At 36.4% G+C, this 26969-nt stretch overlaps 1 protein-coding gene across 13 annotated transcripts in view; it reads left to right on the forward strand.

Annotated features, from left to right (window-relative positions):
• The window catches only part of FOXP2 (forkhead box P2), a 251012-nt gene that overhangs the window by 104311 nt on the left and 119732 nt on the right, over positions 1–26969 (forward strand). The window lies entirely within an intron of this gene.

Here is a 26969-nt window from a genome sequence, read left to right on the forward strand (position 1 = left end):
ATTTACTTCAGTAATCTACATTAAAATATGTTGTGTTATAATACAATTTAGCAAATTTCTACCTTTCTCTACTTCTTCAGTTCAAAATGCTAAAATTAATACCTGCAGACAAAACAAATTCTGCAGTAAACTGATCAGCACTTCTAAAATTTCATGTTCTAGGAAAAAAATCAAGAATAAAGTATAAAATATAAATAATGAAATATATATTCTGGGAGAAAATACTAACTGTAGGTATAGAATTAGACATTGATAAATATGTTTTAGGAAATTATAAAAGTTCATGCATGCAGTGGTAAAGAATAATATTGAATATTTCCTCTTCAACATAATTTCTGATTTCTAGTGTGTAAGAATTAGAAGCTAAAACACATTTAGTTTCAAATACTGAAAATAACATAATAAAGAAATTTACAGTATCGTTTGGGTAGGGCAATGTACTGTGATGCAGAAAATTTAATAAGATTTTTTTAAGTTGTTTTGTTATTTATATTCCCTGTGTATCAAAAAGTTAAGCAGTAATTCTAACACATTGTTTTTATATCATAACTCATAAATTTTAAAAGAGTTTAACTTAAAAATTACTCACAAGGGCTGACTATGCTTTGTATAGTCCTGATTTTCCCATTACGGTAGAGAACATTTCTTAAAAGGCAGCCCGAAATAGGCAGTTTTACAAGAATGTTACAGAACAAACCCTTTTTCAAAATATTGTGATGTTGCCACCTGTGGCCAGCTGCTCAAGGCTGACACCCTGTGGAGGAGGCTCTAGGATGTCCAGTCCATCATTGCTACGTATCCTTGTGTGGGAGATTTGTGTATGATCTAGTCATGGCATGTAGGAGAAAGAACGTATGTTTTGAGTCTGAAGCCTACCTTGCCTTTAATTAATTAGTAGGACTTTGCGTTGAGTCCTTGGAGTCTATCTCTTGGAGGTTGTTACCTTATCTCTAAAAAAGGAATAAGGATACCCATCTTGCAAGATTGTTATGAAGACTAAAAAGAATATTATATAAAGTGACTAGCATAAATCCTTGTACTTATAATGAGTTAATAAATAATTCCCATTATGAGCAGCTCCAGAAAATTGATATTTAATCCAAGGTTATGATAAATATTCTATAATATGGTTCCTTTTGTTTGACCGTAATTTTCACTATTCATTATGTAGGCCTAATTTATAAGAAAGCAACAGTGAGTGTTTTAGGTACTACTCAAGAATCTCTCCCTGGTAGAGGCCCCCAAAGCATCCATATTTCACACTTGCCACATATAAACTTACATTTTAGTGTTTTTCTTTTCTACTAGACTGTGAGCTCTGTGACAGCAGGGATCATGAATGTCTTCCTCATCTCTAGTGCCGAGTGAATAATAGAGCTCAATAAATACTTGTATAGATGCCATGAACCCTAAATGCCAAGCTAACGAGTATGTACTATATGGTTTGGGTAGCAGGGACCTTAAAGGTTTTTGATAAGCAAATGACATGATCAGAGCAGTATTTTGTGAAGATCTAGTCAACAATGGAGCATTTGGAGTATTTTGGGGGAGAGGAATTGCAAGGGATCTGGAATAAGGATAAACTTTTTAAAAAATTATTTAAATAGGCATATGATGAATTGAGCCTTAGACATGTTGAGTTTGAGGTAATGGCAAGAAAAGCAAGTTGAAGTAGCAAACATTTAGAAAATTAGAACTTGACAGAGAGGTTATAGCCAGAGACAAATATTTGTGAAATAATCCAGAAGTGATAGATGAATTCATGAGAGTGGAGATTTCTGGGAAAGAGGATTTACCAAGAGGAGCTCAGTAATATCCACATTCTTTAGAGCAAGAAGATAAAGAAGCAGAGAAAAAAAAGAGGAGAAAAGAAGAAGCAAATTAGCATTGAATATATCAAGGAAGGTCAAGGAACAGAACAGTTTTTAAGGGATGGAGCTTGTCAGCCAAAAGAAGCAATGTTCATGAGGATGAGCATTTTCATACATACAATGTTGAATTGCAACATGGTGATTTTTAATCCCCTCCTTTCTGTGTCATTCAACAGTAACTCTTAGGATCTGTAGTACAAAAGTGATCAATAATGAATGGGAAAAAAAGTTACTTTAACTTGAATGTTAAATAGAAAACAGAGAATTAGTAAATATACTTCTGTTTCTCAGATTGCTATGTCTCTAATTGTCTAAGTAAAGGTATATTGCATATCTAATACTGAGTTCCCATAAATTAAATACAGAAGAAAACTGCTTTCTAGGAGGTTAAATTTTCTCTTCTCTTACCGACCCAAGCACGTGTTTCATTGTGTAATCCATTAGGATTCTAAGAACATATTCCCTTGACTTCTCTATCTTAACTAAAGTGAGAGGAAGAAAGAAATAGAACATTAATATTGTTAAGGGAGCTCTCCATAGGATTTAAGACTTAGGCTGTGAATTTTATCTTAAGATGTTTGGAGGTGTTCTACAAGCTAAATTGAATGACAAAGTGAACAGTGTGAGTACATGATTAAAGACAAAAAGTGAAATTATTTTGAAATTCACTTACATTTAAGATTCCTTGTGTTTCCTCAGTGGATTCTATTCATGTGTTTCATCCTGAATTCTACATTTCCAGTTGGTTTTCTTAAAATTTCTCGGCTACCTTCATCTTTTCTACTATACTCTTGGTTTCCTTATCATCCTGTTCCTTTCTCTCATCATGTAATCTTGTCCATTTTGCTTACTCTCTATCCCTACAGTCACAGATTGAGAAAAGAGTAACTTTAAATGCCTGTAATTACATAATTCTCTCTTGAACCTAAAAGATATTCTAGCGTATCATCATACCAATAAAATGGGAAAACTGTGTTTCTTCTTACAATCCAGTATCTGATGTTTAGTTCTTATCTTGCCCCAAGAAAAGTTTCCATCTTGCTTTTTTAAGTTGTAGTTTTAGTATGAAATAACTCTGCTCTTGAATATTTCAGCTACTTAGAACCCTGGGGCATTTCATTTAGTGCTAGCATTCTCCTGTTACTGATAACATTTATAGGTGGCTTTTTAAAAGTTACCATCAGAATGTTTGCCATCATTCCTTAAATCCTTTTGTCAGATTTTTCCAGGAAACTCATTGAGAGATGAATATGCCAACTAGAATTGCTTGGGATAATTATATTAAGTGGCCAGTTTTTCATGGAGATCTCAAGTTTTGCTGATTATGATTATTTAAATAATGCTGAATTTGGAAGCACAGCATTTGAAATGATCAAACTGAAGTATAATGAATTGTTCTTTCAAAAAATATTTAAGTCACCCTACCTTGATATGAAAATCATATAAGGTCATTATAAGAATCTAACACATTTTAAGTTAAATTATGGTTGGGCACTAAGTTACTTTTCCCAAAGGCACTTAATAAATATTAATAAATTGCTATCGTGTAGTAGATTTTTAAGATGAAAATTATGTTCTCTGATTAGATAAGGAAGAAACCACTCATGAGAACTAATTAGAGTAGACCCTTGACATTCACAAGGTATGCATCCTGAGATCTTCATGAACCCTCAAATTCAAGAAATCCCCAGTTCAAAAATATGGAGAGATTGATGCAGGCTTCCTTCCAGATACTATTCTTATTCTGAATCAGGCTACCATTGTCACCTGCCAAGTGACAGGGTTAACATACGTTATCAGCTTCCAGCTTTCAATAAAGTTTACCTCTTGGCTAATATCATTTTTTCAAGAAGAAACTTTTTTTTTTTTTTTTTTTACACATCACAGGCTGTCCTACACCAATGAGAACAGGTAGAGAACGGCAAAGCTACATTCATGATAGAAGAATCCATGGAAGTGGAGGCATTAGTTCATGTATGTGAGAAGTCAGCAAGCTAAAGACTACATCAGCCTCCTCCCAGTATGCTTGATTCAGTTTGATGGCCTGACAAATTACAGAAGTATAATGCCTGGAACTTTGGAACTTGGTCATCTCAAAATAATCAGGCCAACCCTCAATATCTGTGAACTTTAAGAGTCTACTCTACCAGATCTTGTACTCTAGCATATGTGGGGAAGAATCCAGAGCAAACAAACAAGTTTCCCCAACTTACTTGCTGGTATTTTATGTGAAGAATTGAGAAAGGCACTCCATATTAATATTAACATTTCCTCTTCCTTAATTTTAAATCTCAGTGACATTAATAAATGACCTGGAGCACTCTTTCAGAGTAAAAGTTGCCTGGAATGTTTTTAAGGGTATGCAGGAAGGCAGTGTCTTGGGAATGAAAGGACCCTATCAGAAGTTCAGTAGAGGAGTAGAAGCTTTATGTTAATGACCATGGGTTGTTGGCTGTTTGGCTTAAGCATTCTGAGCTTGGTATTTTAGCCCTGAAATGAGAGAGTCTCTGTTTACATTCAGTGCAAAGTTGAATCACATCTGGCTTACCTAAAGGTATTTGGTGGCTATTTTTTTTTAAAGGCTTTGTTGTTTGATCATGCCAATTTTTTTTAAAGATTTTATTTATTTATTTGTCAGAGAGAGAGAGAAATAGAGAGGGAGCACAAGCAGGGGAGCGGGAGAGGGAGAAGCAGGCTCCCCACTGAGCAAGGAGCCCGCGGGGCTCGATCCCAGGACCCCGGGATCATGGCCTGAGCTGAAGGCAGATGTTTAACTGACCGAGCCACCCAGGCATCACAATTTTGCCGATTTTTATAGTTTTATCAGTATAGACATAGAACAGGTGGTACCTAGTAGGTAAGCATTTTGATAACACAAAATAGAAAAATCCTTTGCACAGTATATAAATTCTTACACTTCTAATGCTAACACTTGCACTGCTGTAAAAGCTACCACCTTGATATCTTCTACTGCGAGTGCTACTGCAAGTTCTCAAGTGACAAACCAAGGAACACACTGAGCATTATGATGTGCTGACATGAGGAAAATCTGTTGTCTCACAGAAAAACTCTAGTAAATTCTTCAATAGGGTATCTTTGTAAAAACAAACCAAAAAAAAAAAAAAAACCCCGCAAAGAATAAAATCATTCTCTTCATATTCTGCCTTTCTTCCCATAGAACCAAGCATGTGAAAGACATTTAAAACATATTAATTGCTGATTCAAATAGGATTAAAGATTTAGTTTCTCAAAAACTAGGGCATCATTGCAAGTTTTCTCTTTATTACAGGAGAATGTATTTCCCTTAATCAGTAACCATTGCTAGTCTCCTACACAGTCTTAGACTTCATTTAAACCAATGGTTTCCATATCCAAGAAATTACTTGAAAACCTTTAAAAAATGGAGAACTTAGGGTCCACCCCAGACCATTGGGTAAAACTTTGAGGGGATGGGATCTTGGAAAATCAAAATATTTTAGACTTTCCAGAAGATCTAATGTAGCTGGTCTACAGAGTAGTATATGTAGGAACGCTGAACTATTCTTCTGCAACAGTGGGTCCCTGTAATAAAAAAGTACTGAATCTGAATTCTCTTATTAATGTACTATGTCATTTTACCCCTCTGGGACTCTGTTTTCCAACCTACACAACAAAAAAGCTGAACTAATGATACTTCATGTTCCCGCCAGATTTTGCACTCTTTGAATCTGTCCTGTGTTTTGTTTTTCTTGGTTTGCTTGTTTGTTTATATATATATATATATATATATATATATATATATCTTTAAATCTGAGCTCCTTAAAAAGGCCCCTGAGTAGGTTTCTTGAGATGTCTCTCTCTGTTTATTCTTTCCAGGATCATGTCCAACAATATTGTCAGGATTTTATTTTTACTTTCAGTCAGTTCTCATCAGTACTGTCAGTCAGTAAAATCATCACTGATCAACTCATTCTCTTCTTATCTTTGATTTTAAGAAAATAATATCTGGGGTCACCTGGGTAGCTCAGTCGGTTAAGCTTCTGACTCTTGGATTTCGGCTCAGGTTATAATCTCAGGGTGGTGATAGCAAGCCCCGCTCAGCATGGAGTCTGCTTGAGATTCTCTCTCTCTCCCTCTGCCCCTCCCCTGCTCACTTGCACACACTCTCTCTCAAAATAAATACAAAAATCTAAAACATAAAAATAAAAAAATAATAATATCTGCTTTCTAAAGGCCTCAGTACAGATCCACCATGCCCAATTGGCCTCCCTTTCCATGTTAGAAGCCTTAAGGAAAAGGCTCATTATCTTCAAAGACAGCTCTCTGCCACAGTGGCCCTAGCATGCTGATCTCATCGGCCATCACACGATTTTTACATGTTATATGAGCAGCAGTTTCTCTAACATTGCTTTATGGCTGCACAAAGCTGGCCCTGCCTTTCTTTTCTCAATATGCGCTTCTCCACCTTCATCTAGAAAACTTCTAGGTAGCTTTTAAATTCTCATTGTCAGCTACTCTGCAAAGTCTCTTTTGTGATACCTTCTTCTGCCACACACACGCGAATAGAATTATTCCTTTCTATACATTACTTCTGTGTCATATACCTACTCCTATTCTTCTGTGTATCACACTGAATCATAATTACTATATGCTTCTTGAAGGCCAGGACAGTCTTATTCATCTTCACACTTCCAGTGTCTGGCACATAGTGCATTTTGTGTAAATGTGTGGTGTCCATTTGAGCAGGTCTAGTCTATAATTAAGTTCCTTCATTCTCCAAGGCTCCAGATGTGTTTTTTCAGTTACACACTGGGACATTTCAACCCAGATCAAGTTGTTTTCAACTGAAATTATTTATCTCTCCCTACCCTTATCCAAAGTTTTCATCAACTTTTCTTAATTGTTTTCTACCAGCTCTAGGTATAAACCCTTCTCATCTGATTGGGCCATATTCCTCTGCTCTAATGTGAAAGTTGCCCTTTTCTTCAACCTCTCAGCATGGCACAAAAGTCTATACATCATCATATACCTGATACATTACAACCATGACTTAATCCTTACTGCCTACTGAACATGCTGTGTATTTATTTATTCATTCATTCACAAATGATTATGGGTTGTTTCTTATATACCAGGCACTTTCCAGGGCACCATGAACTAAAAGAACTTTGACACCTACTCGCTTTTGTTCCTATTTCTCTCTCTGTTTAGAACGTCATTCCCACCTACCCCCTGTTATCCAGTTGCCAAACTCCTACACAGACTTTAAAGCCCCATTCCCTCAAATCTTCTCTGACTCTTCAGAGAGAAATAATCCCTCACCCATGTGTATTTTCAGAACCCATATCATACTTTTATTTTATTATCCCACATATATATTAGTTATAAAGATTCAGTTACACGATTCAGGTCACATTACCCACCCCTTCTCACATTGCTATTAGATCTTGTCTTTGCTCCAGTTAGGCATTCTGTTTATGAATAATACTTCAAGAGATTCCTTTTCCTGGGTAGATAACATGTAATATATTTATTTAACAATAACAATTAATTCTTTCTCCTTTATCTTTTCTTAAATATTTTCTTTCCTGATTTTATCCTCTGGTTTATTAATTTTATATACGTGTCATATTTTGCTTACAATAAGCTCTTTGCCCCCATTCAGTCTGTTTCTTTTGAATAAGATATACTGCTTCATTATTCTGTACTAGTCATGCTTCTAACCCCAATAAATATCAATGATACTTTTACTAGGGAACTGGAAGTAAGAAGTCTGCTTAACAAAACTATATTGGAAATGTACAGGATTACAAATGAGAAGTGAGGATTTTTCAAATGTCATCAAGGAGCTATACTTTCTCTATGATTTGCTTGTATGTAACTTTTATGAGTTGATGACATCTGTTGCATTAGCCACGTGAATTTTGAATATTTCCACTAAAATACTATCTAATTTTCTATGGAGTTTATTAGCTGCTCTATTTAGAAATATAGATTTGTTTTTTTCATAAAACATGAACTCCTTAGACACACAGTCCAGTTTGGGCTGGTACAGCTGCTCAAGGATGACACAAAAGACCTGTTTTTTTGCCCCTGTGTGGCCTTTGTCTTCATGGTCACAAGATGGCTACCTCTTCTTCAGACATAATGTCCATGTTCCAGGCAGAAAGAAGGGGATGGAGAAATACAAATAAGTGTGTGCCAGCTGGATGTGCCCCTCTTTAGTAACAAGTGTTCCAAGAAGCCTTCCACAGTAGCTTCTATTTCCTTCTCGTTGCCCTGAACAGTATCACATAAACACTCATTACTTCAACTAAATCTGGGAAGCTGATTACATTTAACTGGGTACTTTTACACTAAAAGTCTGGATCCTTTTCATAGAGAAAAAGGGAAGGATAAATTTTATAGTAAGTACCTAATAGTGTCTGCCACCAGCAGTTTACCATAGATTGTTAGTACCAACTCATGTGGCCTAAGGGATATGTGAAAAGAGATTTTATGACTTGAGATACTTAGTGACAAGAAATTTTGTTGTTGTTTTTTTCTTCTAGGAAAATTTAGAAAGACACAAACCTATGTATTAACATGACTAAAGATCAGTGGGTTATAGGGCTTTATTCTAAGTTTTAGTATTTTTAGTTATAACTAAAATGTTCTTAAAGATTCAGTATATATTCAGTACTAGGTAAAGCACATGCTAAATCAGCTAAGCAGAGGTGATTCTTCCCCTCCAGGAAGTTGCTACTGATACTTGGTGGTGCTGGTTAGACACCCTGGTGCAACATACATGGGCAATAGAACAGATACTGGGAAGTTTAAGTAAGTAAAGCATATGCATATTTTGCAAGTAGAGAAGTCAGTGTTTTTTGAAAGGTGATTTTTAAAAAAAGCAGTCATAAAGCTGAATCTTAAATAAGTTAAGGTCAGGAGAAAATGTTTCATTTGGCTATTACATATTAGGTTTTGGATTGCTGGAAAGCTCAAAAAAGGCCTAACTTTCCTTCCAGATACAGTGAAGATAAAAGACATATTCCATACTTTTTCTGTTTCCTGCAATTATCTATATTATACAACCACACTAGGGGAAAAAAAGGTGCTTTGTGAGCCACCTACAAGAAGTTCCAAGGAAATCTTGTTCTTCCTCACTTTCAGCTCCACTGACTTGTATGAGTTTCTGCTATGTTCTGCCTTTCAGGTACTTTACTCCTGATTGGTCATTTTATTTCCACCTAAGCCCAGAACTGGGTTAGTGCTGCTCATATTTTACCTATGAGGAATCAGAGAGCCAGAAAGGTTCAGTAACTTTCCCAGGGACCCAGGTTGAATATAAGTTCCATCTGATTACAAGGTCACCTTTTCCAACCATGCTTTAAATTGGAAATGAATGGGGTGCCTGAGTGTGCAGCTAGGTCAGTTAAGCATCTGACTTTTGATTTCGGCTCAGGTCATGATCTCAGAGTTGTGAGATCAGCTTCCCATTGGGCTCTGCGCTGGGCATGGAGCCTGCTTAAGATTCTCTCTCTCCCTCTGCCCCTCCCCCACTCCCTCTCTTCCAAAAAAAAAAAAAAATGGAAATGAATGAATCATTTCTTCAGGAATCCTCAGTCTGGGGACAGGTGGGAAGATAGGAAGGGCCGAAATTTCTCCTTTTGCCTTCAGCTCCCTGTCTAGTTGAAGGCTGACCATTCTGGTGGAGTAAGAATGGAAGGTCCTTAGGCTGTATGTGATTCTGCCCAACCAAACGGGGATTATTCTGCTAAGTGTTTGTCATCCCTTCATTCAGGGCACCATGAGACTAAGAATTAATCATTGGTTTGGATCTGAGATTCTGTAAGTGCATAATGATTTTTAATAATCTTACCTTCTCTAATAGGTCCTGCATGCTTTGTAGTAATTATCCAGGATGAAATTAAAATGAATTTAGTCCATCTTCTCCTTAAAATACATGGTTTATGGAATTAGTGCAACTGGATTTTATCTTTCAAACAAAGGAAATAGTATAATGAACTTTCCTTTGGAGAAATATATCATAAATGTAGAGAGCAAAGAAAATAACCCAAATAACCATATTATTTTTATATTCTGTAGTAAAATTATGATCTGTTTTTAAGGATTTGCCTACCTATTTTTATCTTGCTCTTCCTGTACATGGTTTCTTTTTATTTAATTTACAATACTTACTTGCAGTAGTCATTTTGCATATCACTAGGCTGGAAGATCAAACCCTAATACCTTCCCAGTGCAGAGAGCATATGGTGGACGAGATTCAAGGAAATAGGAAAGAGTTAGAAATAGACAATACTTGAGAGCTCATTTTCCCTTTGAAGAAGATGCCCATTTCTTTCTTTCTCTCCCTTTCTTACTTTTCCCTCCCTCTTTCTTTATTTCATTTTCTTTTTTCTTTTTCTTTCTCCCTCCCTCTCTGCTCTGGCCTTCAGGCCCCATTTTGCAACCCCTTTGATAAATACTAGAGTATTGAAATCCATCTAATGAAATACAGAGATACATACACATAAAGTTAAAAAAAAAAAAGACGAGTATTTTCTGATTAGTGATTCCTGAGTCTTTGAGGATATAAGAACTTGTTGAAGCAGTGTGCATTAAAAACTCAGGTTTCTGATGGAGCGCTGATAAATGGATTACTCACTGCTGAGATGTATCTTGCCATCCCTGAAGGACCAAAGTAGCATTGATTCACAATGTCATACCAATACAAATGGCTTTTAAAAAAAAAATCTGTTCTCAAAATAATTGATAGTGAGAAATATTTCTTAAACCAAATTAGAAATGATTACTTAAGCAATTGAAGTAGTTATTTTATCTGGCATTCCCATTCGATAATTTCCAGCACAGAACTAAAGCAGAGGTTGGCTACTATATTTTCTCCCCACCCACCACCTTTTTGCTTCCTATTCTATTCGAGTAGATACTTATTTAATAAAAAGAGAGTTCTGGAGTAATGTAGAAATAAATTGAAAAGCTTACTCTATAGGATTTCATAGGAAACAAATGATTATCATGCTCCAGTGGAAAAACCACAAGCTAAAAACAAAACAGCAGTAAAATTTCAGAGGTGGTTTACAGTATCTCCATGTATTAGAATTTACATCCTCAATCAATCCATCAAAGAAATAATGACTAAATGCCCTTAGTGTGTTAGATGCTTTGCAAGGCAGACACCAGGTACCATAGGGGATTTAAAAGTGTTCTTACCCTTGGGGAGTTGGCAATCTGGCTAGATAAAATTCAGGATAATAACCATTCTTCTAAGCCATTTTAAACAAAACTCAGTGGTTTAAGGTGTAAAACAAAACAAAACAAAACAAAAAACGCTTGACAGTTATGGCTCTTTAGAGCATTCTATGGAATAAATTGGATTTTCCTTTTCTCTAAGTGTTTAGTGAATCAGCCATCACTTACAGACTAAGCAGAATACGGTTTTCTTCATTTTTGTCCCTCCTGAGGCTGTGTTTGTGGTTCTTTAAAATTTGTTTAGGACTGAGTTCCAGAATCTAAGAAGGAATGTTGAAGTGTGGAAACAAGTCTAAGGATAACAAGTAATATGATAGAGATGATTAGAGGGAAAATGGGAGGGCCGATCACAAAGGGGGTTTACCCAGATTGAAGAGCGAAGAGAAGGAGCGAAAGGTATGTTAATAATTTCTTCACATTAAAAAGAAACCATCATGCCACGGGTAGTAGGCATTTATTTTTCTGCATTGCTTAGACTAAGGCAAGAGTATAAATTCTGTTTCAATACAAAAAATCAGAGTACTCATATGCTGACAGTAAAGGTTTTTAAGAGTTAACATGTATGAAAAATATAACTACTGTTCTAGGTTCTATTTTCAATTTGCAACAAGGTAGCCTAATTGTAAGTGGTTATTAAAGCAATGTGTGCTTGCAAAAATAATTCAGACAGTTCAGAAAAGTATGAAGAATTGAACTCCACCTGAACTCCAACCTCCCAGGGATCCTGGTAACACATGGACGTATGTATTTACCTGCCTTTTTGTGTGCATCCATGTGGCATCATTATGCCAGTCGAGAAATGAATGCAGTTTTATATTTTGTAGATCTTTTTCAATGTAAGATTTATTTGTATATTCATTCATTGGAGTATAGCTTAGTTTAGGATCTAGAAAAGCATGAAGATGTTGGACTTGACCCATCAGTGTTCAGTTTAGACTTTCTAATAAGGATAAGAGGCCAGATTCTGTGGTGTCTTAGAGAGACTTTGGATTTAAGGATCAACTCCACCACTCACTATGTGACCTTGGAGAAGGCAATTTAGTTGTGTGACCTCATTTTCTTTTTCTGTCAACTGAGAAGATTTGATTCGGTCTTTAGCTCTGAAGTTTATTATCCTAATGCTTTATTTTTAGCAAAAGAATATATCTTTTCAGCAGCTTATATTTATAAAAAATTAACCTTCTTTATGTGTTACATGTCAAACACTTTTAACTTTGATAATGAGCTAGTTTTTGTCTTGCTAGCAAAAACAAAAAGAAACAAGATTATTTTAAAATTTAAAATTTGTAATTCATTTATTGAGGTTAAAATATTCTGATACTCAGAGAAAAAGTGAAATTTGTGTTAGAATATTATACAATGTGCATATTCATTACATACAAATATAGTTTTCATTCCATTATGTTCCACAGGCCCCATGACATGCCAGCTTATCTGTTTAGAGTAGTTTTCTGTGTGCTCAATTATATATGTAAGGTTTTTAATGAAGAAAAATAAAATATGGAATATTTAGAAATATATAGAGGTCACAACTGTGAAAATTGCTTTTCTCACAATCACTATAACTTGGTTTTATTGCCTAAATTATATAGTAATAAAAATTATTTTTCTACTCCTGGAGTAACCAGTCTTAGTTCTCGGTAAGAATTTGCACTATGTTTATCCAAATAGAAAATAGTTCTTTTCTTTTATTATAGTCACTTTTGAAACAGTGGTTTCTAGAAGATTTGAAGCCGTGAGTTGAAATCGTTCAGATACTGTGACATGAAAGACAAAAGAAACTTGCAAATATTCCGTTAGTAAAAATGCTTTCTCCTGTTTATTTATCCTAATGGCTATTATTTATTTGGATAACAGCTGTTATAGGAAAGAATATTCTGGGGTCAGAATACCCAGACCATACACTGGTACAGGTTGTGAGAACTTGGGTGAATCACTTAACTCTTCCGAATCTCCGTTTCTCTTATGGTAAGAACTGCTAACTAATGAACATAAAACATGTCATAGAAATTCAAGCTACAGTGAATGTTTTAAGTATTTTTGTCTTCTAATATAATGAGAGCACTTGTAAAAATAGGATTCTGAATGAAATACTGAACTAAGAATTCAGCCATTCAGTGTTTACCTCTATGGAAGTCAACAGCATGCAAACAAACAGATCATCTTTGTTGCTCTAGTTCATTACTGTGCAGGCTCTCATTCAATTTTCAGGAAATAAATAACATCTTTAGAAAGCTCTAATTTCATTTCCCATTCATAAAAGATTAAAGAGAGACAGTTTTGTTGACAGATTACATGGTATCTTATGTTCCACCAGCTAGAATCTAACTGAATGATTTAAATACTTGAAGTACAAGAATATGTAACAATAATAAACTGACTTTCTTTTTGATGGCACTGAGTATGTATTTGAATACACATAAACAGAGTGGATCCTTTAAAAGGTGAAAGTCAGGCTCTGCTTGTTAAATTCTGATACAGGTTTGTTAAAACATAAATGGAACCCAGTTTAGAAAAGATGTTCCAAAGATGCCACAATTATCCATGTTGCAAACACATTTCCAGGTGATTTGTAGGTATTGCTTGATTCTCCATTAATGCATTTGTTATTGATCCTCTGGTTATATTTCTTACTGAAGTTTTCTAGATATATTTTTATTGTTCCTTTTAATCCTTTTTGGTGTAAGTAAAATACATGTTACATGTTATTTAAAAAGAAAAAAACCTCCAAAAAAAATCGTTACTATCACATGTCAACACAGAGGAGGCCAAAATGTAAGGGATAGTATTATTTGGCTTTATGCTCTTTCCACTAATTAATATTAACCAAGTAAATACTATGGCTTCTACAAAACTTTTGCCAATTTTTTTTAAAAGTCAGGAAACATTTAAAAAATAAAAGATCTTCGAAAAATAAGATGCGCGCATTACTGTTTGGAACACGCACGTACCCGTTGAGATTAGTGTGATGTGATTTGTCCTGCAGCTGCTTCAAATTAAGAACAGGTGTGGAAGACAGATTATGCAAATACTCATATTAATGTAATTGTCAAATTGGTGTGTTTACCATTGTGCTTTTAAAGAGTAGACTGTACTCCTATTTTAAATGTAAATTAGCTTCATTCTTGAGAGCAGCTATTGGATAATGAAACTTGATCCTGGCTTAGAAATGAATAATTTCTAATAGACAGTAACACAATTCTAAAATTTGACATTTTCTCTCTTGGTGGCTAACTATTTCATACATTTAAAAATTCTATATTATTTTTAGTATATATGTAGTCATGGTGGTTTTGTGAAGGTTTGAGTTGATCCTGGCACTGGGCTACTATTTTCTTTTTCTTATTGTGATGCGTAAGTGATTACTGTGATAGCTTCTGCTCTCCTTCCATCTTTTCTAATGCAGAACTCATCTCAGCTGTCCATCTTGGGGGGTCTAAACTCTCAAAAATAGAGACTTTGGAGAAATTACATTGTGTTTATTTTAATAATCTTACTTCATGGACATGAAGAGGGGGAAATCGGAGGGGGAGACGAACCATGAGAGACTATGGACTCTGAGAAACAAACTGAGGGTTCTAGAGGGGAGAGGGGTGGGGGGATGGGTTAGCCTGGTGATGGGTATTAAAGAGGGCACGTTCTGCATGGAGCACTGGGTGTTATACGCAAACAATGAATCATGGAACACTACATCAAAAACTAATGATGTATGGTGATTAACATAACATAATAAAATAAAAAAAATAATCTTACCTCATGGAATCTAGTTACCTTCAATTGTATTTTAATTTTTTACGTGTCAAACACTGATTTTGATATCTTAAACCATGTTTTGTGACTACAGCACAGCCTTTTACTACTAGTGCCCTCATATATTTGTGGGAGGATTTTGTACTTGCTCAACGTCATGATGCAGACTCCTCTGCCCAATCAAGGACTTTATCTTGGTCCCCAGCTGGCCTTCTCAGCCCTTTAGTGACAGGTGTCATGGGTGATCATACCAAAATGGGTGACCAGGCCAATGAAAAGGAAAGCTGAGGCATCAACCAGAGGTGTTAGAGAAGTCACATTTCTCACGTTCCTGTACTTTTTTAATGTCTCTTTTTCTCTAACAAGAGAGAGATCCTAAAGCATTAAGGATTTTATTTCACTTGGCTAGAATATATTCATTGCTCATTGATGTACCTGGTAATGTTTATTTATCCTGTCTTATTTCAGAACAGGAAACAGGCGTGGAAAGGTTAAATTACATTATCTAAGGTCACATAGCTGGTCATTTGAGCTGCCATATGAATTCAAGTCAGTCTGATTCCAATTCCTGTGCTTTTTACCCTGGTATTTATCACTGATAGCATACCCCTCTTAATTACTGTCCAAAATATCTCTCAAATTTTTCATTTCTGGGGAACAAGGTAAAAATAACAGGGATGACAAGGTACTAAATGGGAATACTGCTTTCTCTTGGTTGTCTTCGTTGTATAGAATCTAGGTCGATTTGTGATTGAGATAAAGCTGTGGTTCACAAGGGAGGGAATGGGGGAATGCAGGGAGCCCCCTCCAAGGAGGAGTCTCCATCAGCACTACCCTTAGAAGATTCTACTGGAGTGGTTCTGACTTCTGATATTCCTTTCTCTCCTATACTTCATCATCTCCACCTGTTGGGATGCACTATTGAGAAGGCAATGGGACTTGGGGTTGAAGTTAGGTGTTTACCCAACAATGTGTAGAAAAGTCTTTTGATATGAAGAAAAAAAAAAGTAAGGGGCAGGGCTGGACCTCACTGGCGTTTTTCTTGGCATGATGAGAGCTTTCTCTGTCTAATGGTAAGAGAATTTCTGTTGGAAAGAGTACAATTTTTAAATACTCGATCCCCTTCCTTCAGGTTTGCTCTCTACCTCACATCACTGTCAGGAGGGGGAAGAAGTTGTTAGGGAGCAAATCATAATCAGAGATGCCAACGAGATAAGCTTCTGTGTGTGCAGCTTGCAATCTGTATTCCTCTTTAAAGAGTCTATCATTTATCATTATTGGCAAGAAAAGGAACTGCCACTGAGACCAACAGCAGATAAAAAGTAGCTGATCCCACAGCTGCTGCTGCTTCCCCTGCAGGGATCAGAAAAGGAACTGCCACAACTTCAGTCCCCTCGTAAATTCCTAGGGTGACCTGATTTGAATTGCTCCCCACTAAGGAGTAAAGCACACACTAAAGGAGGTGCTGGTACTTTCTGAATTTGGACAAATGAACATATGATTCGGTGTTTTGTTTTAATACATAATAGATATAGCAGTTGCCCTGCATACTTCATGCGTTGAATCGAGTCCAAATCCAAAAATATATTCTTTTTTTAATATTTTATTTATTTATTTGACAGAGAGAGACACAGTGAGAGAGAGAACACAAGCAGGGGGAGTGGGAGAGGGAGAAGCAAGCTTCCCGCAGAGCAGGGAGCCCGATGTGGGGCTCAATCCCAGGACCCTGGGATCATGACCTGAGCCAAAGGCAGAGGCTTAACTACTGAGCCACCCAGGCATTCCTGAAAATATATTCTCATGGAAAAGATCACTGAGAGGTAATTAAAGGTCTAGCCCAGGCCACAAACCCCAAGGAGAGCTAGGCTCAGCACCTCTGTGAAGGCATGATGCCCTACGTAAGCACAGCGATGAATGCTTCCCTTGGGTCCTGCCACTCACTACCTTTGATGTACCTGATAAAGTTGGTGACAGATGCACTTCAGAAATACTTTTTTTTTCTTTTTTTAATATTTTATTTATTTATTTGACAGAGAGAGACACAGCAAGAGAGGAAACACAAGCAGGGGGAGTGGGAGAGGGAGAAGCAGGCTTCCCGCTGAGCAGGGAGCCCGATGCGGGGCTCGATCCCAGGACCCTGGGATCATGACCTGAGCCGAAGGCAGACGCTTAACTGACTGAGCCACCCAGGCGCCCCCAGAAGTACTTTAAATAAGGGTGTCTTACTTCTAGTTTGATGTTCAAAGTACATCCCTGCAAGATCATCAGCTAAAGGGAGATTTCTACTCACAAAAAGTTGGTAATTTTATGGATACTTTTTATTGTTTTTGAAGGAAAAGCCCTGAAACAAATTGAAGGCTACAGAGCGCATCTAATTTATTACTATCTATTTTATTCCACTAAATTAGTAGTTTAACTTATTTTAGAGTAATTTTATTTTTTTCAGATATGGAAATTAATACACAAAACGCAGGTTTTTTTGCATGAAGCTAGAAAGGTGTTTGCATTACAAATGGTCAAATCCCTACCCTGAATCCTTGGGCTCTAACCCTATGTCCATCCATTCTTGGACAGTGTGTCAAGGTGAAAAATCTAAGGCTATTCTGTGCTCTGTGTCTTGATTTGAAATATTCAGAAAGTAGACTTACTCAGAAATTGGAAGCTGGTTTAATACATCGTGCCAGCCATCCTGAAAGCCATTTCAATAGACTCTGTACCCTGGCATTTGTTTTAGAAATAATTGCATGCAAATGTAGTTTAACATCTGTACTATGTCTCTTAATCCTAACCAGGCATTTTCCATTAGACGTAGTCTGAAAATCACATTAAGAAAAATATATCATCTGTGAAATTATATTCTGAACGCCCCAAATAGAAAGAAAGGGGCAGTATCCAGTTAAATCTCATACGAAGCATTCCTTTCTTTTCCTGAACCCCAAATTTTAGAAAGTTCATTTCATTTCTTTAGCACTACATTATAAAATTGAACTGAGATCTTAAGTTTTCTCCAAAGTTTTCAGTGTAGTTTACCACAAAACTTTCTCGAAGATAAAAATGCCCTGGTCTATCAAATTATTTTCTTACCTTTTGCTTGGTAATACAAAATTTAATTTTTTTGTACCTTTATGGTGATACAACTCAGACATACTACATTTTAGTACACTTCCATTCTTTCAAGCAGAGTTTTCCAAGTGCAGTTTTGATACTGAACTGACTTTAAATATGCTATAATTTATTAGTATATTTAGGGAACTAGGGAAAAATAATAAGGAATAAGACATATGCAGGGTTCAGCAACTGACTGGAAGGAAGGGGAAGGGGAGTTCCTAGAGACTTGAAAAGTGATTTCTTGCCATCGTAAAGATTTTCAGAGAATCTCTTGTGGCATTCTGCTTGGGTCACAGTTACTTCTTCAGGATGATAGTTAGAGTACTCTAAATACCTCAGAAGTGTTTTTATGTATTTGACCCTTCATCAAATCCTCCAAGAGAAAAAGCAGAGGGTGTCCGCATTTAGTGATGAGAGATTTGGTGCGCATAAAGACCACTTGGCTTTACAGGATGCTCTTGAAGAGCCAGCCTCTGCTTCTCTTTTTGTGCTCACCCCTGCCATCCTCTCTTTTCTCTGGCCTTGCTGGACCATCTGTGTTTCTCTGAATACAGCAGGGGGTCGTTTACCTTCCAGCCTTCATTTAGGCTGTTCCTTTGCTCTCCCTACCTCCACCCACCACATACCCATTTTGTATACTAATATCTACTCATTATCACCTCATCTAAAATCCTTTTCTGTCCCTCCTTTATGCTCCCATAACATCCGGTGCAAACAGCTGATATACCATTTATTATGTTACTCATCACTAGTAATTTGTTTTCCCAATTTGCTTGTAAGTTCTTTGGGTTAGGTACTCCCACTTGACTTTGTATCCTAATTCTTAACTTAGTAAGTGGTGTTCTGTAGTACTCCACAGAAGTGAGAGGAATCCCCACTCAAAATTTGGTTCAGATGTCAAAGGTCAGGACACCCCAAACACCAAGAGAACTTGAGAGAAATTTTATTCTTCACACAAGAAAGAGACTCCTAGGGAGAGCTGATTGGACACAGGCAGGTCCCAGCTGGCTTGGGAAAGTAGAGGGAATGGGTTGGATCTTTATAGGGCCTGTGGGGTGGGCTGGGGAAAAGATCCCTTGAGGAGGGATTTAAATTTCCCTAGAAGGGCCAAGGAGGAGGAGCGTGGACCAACTTTCTGCCCAGATGTGCGGCCAGCGGGGAAAGGGAGGTTGAGACTTAAAAAGAAGTCAGCAGTCAAAATAAAAAATGGAGTCGAACTCTTTATTGTAAGTGACTTATAATATGTGATCATTAAATCTTTTGTGAATAAAATGTGAACAAACTACAGAGTCAGGCATTAGCCTCCATGTCATCAACAGATACATTTTAAGCCCCTACATGTCCTGTACAGGTATACAGGACCACGGTTCTGTACATTCTCATTTCACAGAGAAAGTTGTTTGCTGTGGCAAAATCTGACCTTACGTTACCTCCCCTAACTCAAGGTAACAAGAGACGTCTGCATTTTCTTTTAACTACAAAGTAAAAAAGAAGAGCAGAAAACAAAGGACTATTGTTCTTATGTTTGCATAAGTGATTTCTGCATAGCCTCAATATACCCAGGAGGAAAAAAAAATCCTATATGTAGAATCTGTCCATTTTATCTGTTAAATAATTATTGTATATTTAAAATGTTGTCTTTTGCCCTCCAGATGTTTATGAGAAATTCAGCCCCCTATTTTTTCCCAGAAGAGTTAAAAATAATTTCTTGAATGAAGCGAATAAGCCTACCACAAGTAAGCAAAAAATACAATAGTCTACCAGTATTCTGCAGGAGTATCTCATGGCAGAAGTGTCTGTTGACTGCTGCCTTCATTCCCTCTTAAAACATAATAACTGCATCACTTGTAGGAGCACTATGGGCATCTTTTGTTTTTCAGTGACTTTAGGCACATGAAAGCTACTCGATTAACATCCCTGGGGATTCGGGTTGTCTACGTCGTCAGTGAACAGGTGTAGGTCTTATCCTTCTCACAAGCAGTAACCAGGTCATCTACCCCATCCTTGATCTCAGCCACACCTGTGCAGACAGCCGGGCTCTGTGGGTGAGAGGTGTCCGTATCTGTTCTATTCTTGGCTCCTCTGCTGAGATTTCTAACAAGGGTGCCAATTAGTGCCAGTTATGATGGCAGGTTTCTGAGGTGAATAAGACAGGATTGACAAAAACAGGGTGAAAAATCTGACTTCAGCATTGTTATAGTCTGTAATTTTTCTTAATTCTTCGGTACTTTTTCACCATGAAATGGGGATCAAATCTTATTTTAGGAATTTCAGTGGACATAACTGATTAATATTAAGTACTTTAAAATTTCAAATCCTCCAAATATCTGTGGTATCTAGAGGGAGACAATGGCCATCTACTGAAAAAAGTGTTGACTGACTAAATAGTAGAATGAAAGAATGAAAAATTACCTGTCACACAACTATCCTGAACACGAAAGACAGTGTTTCTCCACATATGATCATAGAAGCTCTAAATTACAACCACCAAGATGCTTGTTAAAATGCATATTCCTGCACCCAATCCCAGATCTTTTGAATCTGAATCTCTAGGAAGGTAGCCTTGAATCTTTGATTATAACAGCTGGTCCCAAGATTCTTTTACACACTAAAGTTTGAGAGCCTGTGCAGTATGTATACAGGATCTATAATGCACAGAAGCCTTAAAAATAAGTAAATGCATGGCCTTTTGTAAATAATTTCAGCTCCCTGGACTTCCATTTCGCTTCTCTGCAAAGTGATTCCTTAATGGCCGCATCATGTTCTCCTCAATACCATGTGGGTTTTGCAGTCTGTGCAATAGGAAAAAAAGGAAGGCGGGGCTAACTACTTACTCAGGATGAAGAATGAAATCTTAAGGACCTTGGGATCATGACCTGAGCTTCATGAAGGCAGACACTTAACCAACTGAGCCACCCAAGAGCCCCAGATGCTTCAGTTTTCAACATATTAAAGAAGGGGGCATCTGGCTGGCTCAGTTAGTGGAGCATGCAACTCTTGATCAGGGTAGTGGATTTGAGCCCCAAATTGAGTGTAGAGATAACTTAAAAAATAAAATCTTAGGAAAAAACTTAAAAATTTGAGCACAGCTTTAGCCAACCTCAAGAAACAAACTATAATTTAAAACATTTTCATTTATCATGAAAGATCAATACATGATTCTTGCCTACTTTTCTATGAAACATATACCGTCAACTTTGCAAAAATTACATTCTTCCTTAAAAGTCACTTTATTGTGTCAGTGAATGCAAACACACTCATTAATTTTTTGCTTTGCTGCGTCAGGTTTCTAAAAAGAAAAACACATATTTCATTTTATTTTTACTCAAGTATAATTGACATACAATAATATATTAATTGCAGATGTACAACATAGTAATTAAACATTTTTATACATTATGAAATGATCACCACGGTAAGTCTAGTTAACATCTGTCACCATACCAAGTCATTGCGATATTACTGGCTCTATTTCCTAGGCTGTAGTTTACATCCCTGTGACTTCTTTATTTTACAACTGGAAGTTTGTACCTCTTAATCTCTTTCGCCTCTTTCACTCCTCCTCCCACCCCTCTGGCAACCAACAGTTTGTCCTCTGTATTTATTAATCTCTTTCTGTTTTGTGTTCCCTTTTTGTTTGTTTTGGGTTTTTTTTTTTTTTTTTAGATTCACATATAAGTGAACTTATATGGTATTTGTCTGATTTATTTCTCTTAGCAGAACACCCTGCAGGTGGGGCACCTGGGTGGCTCAGTCGTTAAGCGTCTGCCTTCGGCTCAGGTCCTGATCCCAGGATCCTGGGATGGAGCCCTGCATCAGGCTCCCTGCTCAGCGGGAAGCCTGCTTTTCCCCGCATGTGTTCCCTCTCTCACTGTGTCTCCTTCTGTCAAATAAATAAATCAAATCTTTAAAAAAAAAACATACCCTGCAGGTCCATAAATGTTGTTGCAAATGGCAAGATTTCTTTTTTATGGTGGAGTAATATTGCATTGTATGCAATATACCACATATTCATTATCCACTCATCTATCAGTGGACTCAGGGATGCTTCCATGTCTTGGCTATTGTAAACAATAAGGTAGGGGTACCTATCTTTTCCAAATTAGTGTTTTCATTTTCTTCAGATCCAGAAGTGGAATTGTGGGATTGTATGGTAATTCTATTTTTAACTTTTTGAGGAACCTCCACACTGTTTTCCACAGTGACTGCACCAGATTACATTCTTACCAATTGTGCCTGAAGCGTTCCTTTTCTCCACATCCTCATCGACACTTGTTATTTCTTGTCTTATTGATACTCACCAATCTGACAAGTATGAAGTGACATCTCATTGTGGTTTTGATTTGCATTTCCCTGATGATGAGTGATGTTGAACATCTTTTCATGTGTCTGTTTGCCACCCGTATGTCTTCTTTGGGAAAATTATCTGTTTAGGTGCTCTGAATTGGATTGTTTGTTTGGTGTTGGTTGTATGTGTGCTTTATATATTTTGGATATTAAACCCTATTGAATATATCGTTTGCAAATATCCTCTGTCATTCAGTAGGTTGCCTTTTTGGCTCATTGTTTTCTTGACTGTACAAAAGCTTTTAGCTTAATGTAGTCCCAATAGTTTATTTTTGCTGTTGCCCTTGCTGGAGGAGACAGATCCAAAAAAAAGTATTGCTAAGACTGATGTCCAACTGTTAACTGCCTGTGTTTTCTTTTAGGAGTTATATGGTTTCAGGTATTCTGTTTAGGTCTTTAATCCACTTTGAGTTTATATTTTTTATAGGTGTAAGAAAGTCCAGTTTCTTTTCTTTTATTCTTCTTTTTTTTTTTTTTTGTATATAGCTTTCTAGTTTTCCCAGTACCATTTGTTGAAGAGACTCTCTTTTTCCCATTTTTTATTCTTGCCTCTTTTGTCACAGTTTAATTGACCATATAAGTGTGGGTTTGTTTCTCGCCTCTCTGTTCCATTCTATTGATCTGTGTCTATTTTTGTGCCAGTACCATCCTGTTTTGATTACTGTAGCTTTGTAGAATGGCTTGAAATCTGGGATTGTGATACCTCCATCTTGTCCTTCCTTTTCAAGTTTGCTTTGGCTATTCAAGATCTTTTGTGGTACCCTATACATTTGAGGATGATTTGTTTTCTGTAAAAACTGCTCTTGGTATTTTGATAGGGATTGCATTGAATCTGTAGATTACTTTGGGTAATATCATTTTAACAGTTCTTCCAATCCATGAGCATGGTATATCTTTCCATTTATTTGTGTCATGCTCAATTTCTTTTATCACTGTTATGTAGGTTTCAGAGTGCAGATATTTTACGTCCGTAGTTAAAATATTTTTTGTTCATGTGAAAGAGGCTTTGATTTGTATCATGAAGTCTAATGAGAGACTGAAAGCTATTTGTATGCAGACATAATGCCTTAAGAATTTGTGCATACTTTACAGTGTGTAATAATGCATACATAGTAGGACTTTCATAATATTTTTATTTGAAAAAAATTGAATATTGTTTTGAAGCAGTAATGAGAGTTAATAAATATTAAGTACACAGTTAATAAACAAAGTATATGAGTACCAGTGCTGTTCTAGATACAAATTAATGTATTTAATCTTATGATGGTGTTACTTATCATCCCCTGTCTAGAGAGAAGGGCCAAGAGGGGCTAAATAAGTTGTTCAAGGTCACACCACTAATAAGTGTTGAGTCAGGATCTGAACCCCATCAGACTGTCTCAGAGCTAGTATTTTTATTTTCAACACTAAATGACTTACTTTTTATTGTTTTAACAGAAATTACAGTGATCCATATTTAACTAAAGAATGGATTCCTTCTGAAGTTAATATTAAAAGCTCATTCCTGTACACTGTCCTGGCCTTTTCACTGTTAAAAGGTTCTTTGGTGCTTATCTGAAACAGATGCAAACACTTAAAACATCCATTCACATTGTATTTCCCTGCGATTTGCTAGAATATGTCAGGTTGCCTCTAGGAGACCCATTTCTAAATGATTGTCTGATTTCATTCGCCTTGCTATTTCTTTACAGACTTGCAACTTCATGAATCTATTAAAGCATGGTTGATCAGAGGTTTTTTAGGCTTTCTTGCCAATATTCTATCACTTTCTGTTGTAGAAAGCTCTAGGACAGCCAGGAGAAGAAGCTGGGTGGGTTTTTCAAAGGTGGGTTTCTTCAACCAAGTCTTTTGGCAAGACATGGTGATGGGCTAAGGGTAGTGCAAAATTTATTCTCACATACTTTTAGCTCCAGGAGTTATTAATAAGTTGGTAGTTAAAAGCTTTTGTTTTTCAAATGATTCGCTTTCTTCTGTTATTGTTCTTCAGTAAACTTTAAGGGTTTTGTTTTTTGGGTTTTTTTTAGAGAGAGAGAGACATATAGTGCAGGGGGTGGAGGTGGCAGAAGGAGAGGGAGAGAATCCTAAGCAGACTCCATGCTCAGCACGGAGCCCAACTCAGGGCTCTATCCCATGACCCCAAGATCATGACCTGGGTGAAAATCAAGAGTTGGTCCCTTAACCGACTGAGCCATCCAGGCACCCAGTAAACTTTAAAATTAAGTTAGCTTTCCATTTTCACAAATTTTACTTTTTAACTCTATTTTTATTGCTTACTCAATTGCTTTCTTTTGATTCTTTAAACTATATATATTCTATGATTTTGCATGCAAAGTGACAGGGGCAAAAAAATGTCACTGTGAGTCCTCAGTGTGGGGCAGTCCATATCTCTCTTGTCCCTAAGGATAAACTAATTTAATGTGCTTTATTTCTGTCTGTGTTAATAAGAATGATTTGGCATTGTCAGTCAGCGAGTGTTTTGATTAGTCAGTTTCTGGTTAATAAAAATATGACATTATGATCCTATGGAATCAAAAAAATAATGAAAATTGGGGCACCTGGGTGGCTCATTCGGTTGAGCATCAGACTCTTGATTTTGGCTCAGGTCATGATCTCAGGGTCCTGAGATCAAGCCCTGCATCAGGCTCTGCACTCAACAGAGAATCTGCTTAAGATTCTCTCCTCCCTCTTCTTCTGTCCCTCTACCCCTCCTCTCTCTCTCTCTCTCTCTAAAATAAATAAATAAATCTTAAAAAAATACAAAATAATGAAAATATACTTTGCACAATGAGAACTTATATTTTAGTGATTCTGAGGGTCTTTCAGAATCTTACTTCATATTAAAGTTTATCTCATTATTTATCAATTAAAATCATATTTGGAAAATGTTTGAAAAGCAATTAAAGAAAATACAGTTGGATTATACTTAAATTCATTGAAATCATAGTTCTAAGTCATTTGAGCTGAGAATGGAGAACATTCTCTCTCAACATGAAGCTCCAGGCTGCTTTCATCGCAGAGCTCTAATCTATAGAGAAATGTAGTCAAAATCTCCTTCTTATAATGAAATGCTTCTGATATCCTTAAATAGTCCCTACACCATTTTATTCCATAGCATCTCTTTTGTATTTTTATCACTGTACTTGTACATTATCTGGCAATTTCCTGTTTGTATATTCCTCAAGTGCTGAGACTTACTCCCCTCTGGATCCTCCCTTCTGACCCTGTGATTGAGATGGCAAATCTTCATCACTCCAGTATGTTTGGTAGTATATTGGAGACACGAAGTACAGTATTTTATTTAATTTGGGTGCTCTTGAAAGAGTTTAAGGTGATGTTGCTTATTTATGAAGTTTAGTTTTTAGTATTAAATGTAAATAGTGTCATAGCACCTTTGGAGTTCTGGTGCTGCTCACTTATTTTTGGTCTTATGCAGATGTTGATCTGAGGATTTTTTGTGAGTCTGGTTCATTGCTATGGTTTAGAGTAGCACTTCATTTTTTTAGGATGCTTATGACCTTGTTAAATAGCAGTCCAAAAATCATGTGGCTTGTTTTGATTTTAACCAAAGTTACAGCTGCCTAGCTGTAAAGCAGTCAGTTTCTCTTATTATGACTAGTTCTTCAACTTGTACTGTTTTAAATTGCCTGCAATTAGCATATTTCAACCTTATTTTTAGGTTTAAATTGCAGTGTGAGAGTGTACTCTCCTCTTAGCTAATTAGTGCTATCAAGGAACAGTAGGTTACCTCATTAGTACCATGTGCATTTAATTAAAGAAGAGAAAATTGGAGTTAACCTCATAGTTAATATTTTCACAGAGTGCTACAATGCCAACACCTTCAATTGGAGTCACACCCCTGTGTATCTAATTATGCACTGGTGCCAAATAAGGTTAGCAAGGGTACTACAAGGCTGTTGACAAAATAATTTATATGAAAACGTGTTTGTTGGATTCTGACAGTAAAATATAACTTGAACATTTCCCCCCCACACACACACCCCATAGTCTTCATCTGCCAGCATCAGGTAGCGTACTTCTTCATAGGAAACGAAAGGAAAGGACTATTTTGGAAGGCATTTTTCCTGTTTGAATTAATGTTGCTCTTATCTTCCAGAAAATGGCATATAGCCATGTAAAGCATATACAGTCGTTTCTTAAACAGAGACCCTGAACTTCAGATATGTATTTGAAAAGAATTATTTATAAGATGTAATATTTACATGCATCAAACCACTACAAATACTCCCTGACACCCCTACCACATCCCTCCTTGCTTTTCTTCTTTTCTGATATAATTTCCCTGGTGTATCTTATGAATGGGGATCATCCTTTCATATCCTACATGAAGTCTGAGGATGTGTTGTCACATGGTCTATTCAAATGCAGTGTAATCCTTTTGCCCTTCAGACAAAATCTTTGAAATGTCTGATGCTACTTAGGTAAAAAATGACATTCCATGTCATTTATCAATAAATAATCACTTTACTTTTACAGATAAAAATGCAAACTATACATTTGAGTATATAAAGTAGTTCTCAATACAAGTGGCACAAATCAACAGGTTTTAACAGACTGTAGAGTTTGGCTCCATAGTCTCAAATATATATTTAATGGCAATATTTGTGTTATAGTAATGCATGGCTAAGGCAGTTTAAAGAGATT

This window comes from Eumetopias jubatus, unplaced genomic scaffold (genome assembly GCF_037043125.1).
Source record: "Eumetopias jubatus isolate StellerSeaLion01/CBP00866 unplaced genomic scaffold, mEumJub1_p1.0 scaffold_14, whole genome shotgun sequence".
Taxonomy (NCBI): domain Eukaryota; kingdom Metazoa; phylum Chordata; class Mammalia; order Carnivora; family Otariidae; genus Eumetopias; species Eumetopias jubatus.